We start from the raw sequence: 3,428 nt of genomic DNA, 5'->3' as shown, positions 1-3,428 counted from the left end.
TTAGTTAAATTTCAAGTTCAAGTTCTAAGTTTACTTCAATTCTAAGTTCAAGTTCATGTTCAAATTCTAAGTTCAACTTCAATAATAATTCAAACAAACCCCAACATTAAAATTTTCATTTCACAATCAACAAACACAAACTAACAATCAAATAATCCCTAATTCAAACTAACCATCAAAACCCTAAATCATTCACTTACTAACTAACAATCAATCAAACTAACAATCAATAAAAAAACTAATTCATTACACTAATTTCAAGTTCAAGTTCTAAGTTCAAGTTCTAATTTCAAGTTCAAGTTCTAATTCTAAGTTCAAGTTCTAAGTTCAAGTTCAATTTAATTTCAAGTTCAAGTTCTAATTCTAAGTTCAAGTTCTAAGTTCAAATTCTAATTTCAAGTTCAAGTTCTAAGTTCAAGTTCTAATTTCAAGTTCTAAGTTCAAGTTCAATTTCTAATTTCAAGTTCTTGTTCTAATTCTAAGTTCAAGTTCTAATTTCAAGTTCTAAGTTCAAGTTCAATTTCTAATTTCAAGTTCTAAGTTCAAGTTCAATTTCTAATTTCAAGTTCAAGTTCTAATTCTAAGTTCAAGTTCTAAGTTCAAGTTCAATTTCTAATTTCAAGTTCTAAGTTCAAGTTCAATTTCTAATTTCAAGTTCAAGTTCTAATTCTAAGTTCAAGTTCTAATTCTAAGTTCAAGTTCAAGTTCAAGTTCAAGTTCTAAGTTCAAGTTCTAATTTCAAGTTCAAGTTCTAAGTTCAAGTTCAAGTTCAAGTTTCAAGTTCTAATTCAAGTTCAAGTTCTAATTTCAAGTTCAAGTTCTAAGTTTAACTTCAAATTCTAAGTTCAAGTTCATGTTCAAATTCTAAGTTCAACTTCAATAATAATTCAAACTAGTCCTAAATTCCAAAATTCAAACTAGTCTTAAAATCACAAATTCAAACTAGTGCTAAAATCCCAAAATCTAACTAGTGCTAAAATCCTAAATTCAAACAACTCCTTAAATACCCTAATTCAATCTAATCATACAATTCCAAAATCAAACTAATTAACTCAAGAAATACCGAATTTCAAACAAATCCTAAGATACCCTAATTCAAACAAACCCCAACATTAAAATTTTCATTTCACAATCAACAAACACAAACTAACAATCAAATAATCCCTAATTCAAACTAACCATCAAAAACCCTTAAATCATTCACTTACTAACTAAAAATCAATCAAACTAACAATCAATAAAAAAACCTAATTCAATACACTAATTAACAAATTCAATACTCAAATTTCAAGTTCTAAGTTCAAGTTCAATTTCTAGGTTCAAGTTCAAGTTCTAATTTCAACATCAAGTTCTAAGTTTAACTTCAAATTCTAAGTTCAAGTTCAATGTCACGCCCCGAGCCAACACCCTGGGCGGGATCGGCACTCGGAGACCATTTCTGGCCCCAAGCGAACCCTTGGCCTGGCTTTCTTAACTCAGCGAAACCTAACTCAACAGAAAACTCAATGCAAACGCAATTACAAAACAACTTAACTTATAAATCTGGCCACAATGGCAACTCGAGTCTCAAAATAGAATATTTACATATATACATACAAAGATGAGAGACTCAAAACTAACTGACTGATTGTCTGTCTATGAAGCCTCTAAAGTACTGAGATGGATGTTGGGACAGACCCACAACATCCTAATAAAACAAAAACTAAGAACAAATAATCGAGTCCTCCGGAAAGCAAGGAGGCTCACCACTGACTCTGAGTGCTCAGCTGGATCAACGACGTGCAGGATGCTGATCCGGGGTACCTGTATCTGCATCGTCATAAGATGCAGGCCAACTGGCATCAGTACATGAATGTACGAGTATGCAGCTGGAAAACTAAGCAACAAAGGCTAGAAGGAAATCTGGAAGAAACTGAATAGCTTACCTGGCTCAACTCAACCTGACTGACTTCTTTCAATATAAGGCAATTTAAAACAAGTGCGATATAAAGAAAGACTGCTTTAAAACATGCTATAACTCTGTGTGTATACAAAGATACAATAAGCCTGAAATGTATATAGAAATACAATGAACTGATGTATATAAAAATACAATAATCTTGTGTATGAAAATACAATAACTGCTGTGGGAGTTTCTCTAACCGACAACCATCACATAAGAGCTATAGTGATGATACAGCATCGACCTCACGCTGCCAGAGCATCTTATACCCGGCCAAAGGTATAAGACCTGAACTGCCTAATGGATCCACTAGTCTAATCTGAAAAGGATTCATCTAAAAAGTATGATCCTTTTCTACCCATGGTGGCTAACATGGTTCTATGGGGGCTGTGGGTTCTTTGAACGCTCCCCCAATTCGGTGCTCGATACTACTCCCAAAAATGTACTGGCTCTTATGTTTTTAAAACATATTTTTCCTGCTGATATGAGATAATTACTCAAAAACTAGCCCGAAGGCTCTTTTGGAAATCTCAGTTTCCAACCTTGTTTAAATGTAAAAACATTTCTTTAAAACTTCTTTGGGAATACATAGTTCCCTAATAACTTTGAGAAATGAACTCAACTTTATTTTACTTACTTGAACTCTATACTCTTTACTCGACTTGAAACTTGAGCCTTAGAATGAAGTTAAAACGTTCAATAAAGACTCTTGAACAACTCTAAAGACTTGCTTGGACTTACTTCTTAACTTGCTTAACTTGACTCTAACTTCACTTGACTTTGATCCAAACTCGCCTCGAATTGAATCATGGATTCAAGGTATATGATCGCATGTTTATAGATGAGTTCGGGAGGTTAAATGTACATTAGAGTGTTGGAAACAACTAGGAAACATAGGTAAAATACCTAGGAACATGCATGAGAAAGTGTGGAAAGAAAGGGAGAACATGGCGTCCTTGGCGCTCTGCAAGGCGCGGAGCACCAGCCCTGGAAGCTCAGAAGGCACCTGCTGGCGCTCTGAGAGGCGCGCCGCCCCAAGGGCTGGACTTCAGAGTCCCCTTTGGGGCGCGCTGGCAGGCGTGACGCGCCAGACCATTCCCAGAAAACCCGACTTTTATCCCTCTTTTCTTCCACTCTAAACCTCTCTAATCTCAATGGATTCAACCCCAAACACTGAGGATCATAAAACCTCTCAATATACAAGAGATTCAACTCAAATACACAACCAAATCATGTCCCACCACCAACAATAACTTCAACAACACAATCAAAAACTTCAACAACACAACCCAACAACTTCAACAACATATCCAATCTTTCTCAATAATAATGAGTTTGGTGTGTGGGGGAAAGGATCAACCCACACTAAGAACTCACATACCTTGATAGGGATCTCCCCCGACGAAAATCCATGCTGATCTTGACGAATCTTTGCTTGATCTTCCCTTTCTCCTCTTCTTCTCCTCTTATTCTCTTCTTCTCTTCA

This window comes from Solanum verrucosum, unplaced genomic scaffold, assembly GCF_900185275.1.
Source record: "Solanum verrucosum unplaced genomic scaffold, falcon-dt-bn FXZP01000154.1, whole genome shotgun sequence".
Taxonomy (NCBI): domain Eukaryota; kingdom Viridiplantae; phylum Streptophyta; class Magnoliopsida; order Solanales; family Solanaceae; genus Solanum; species Solanum verrucosum.
Note: the sequence above shows the minus strand (reverse complement) of the source record.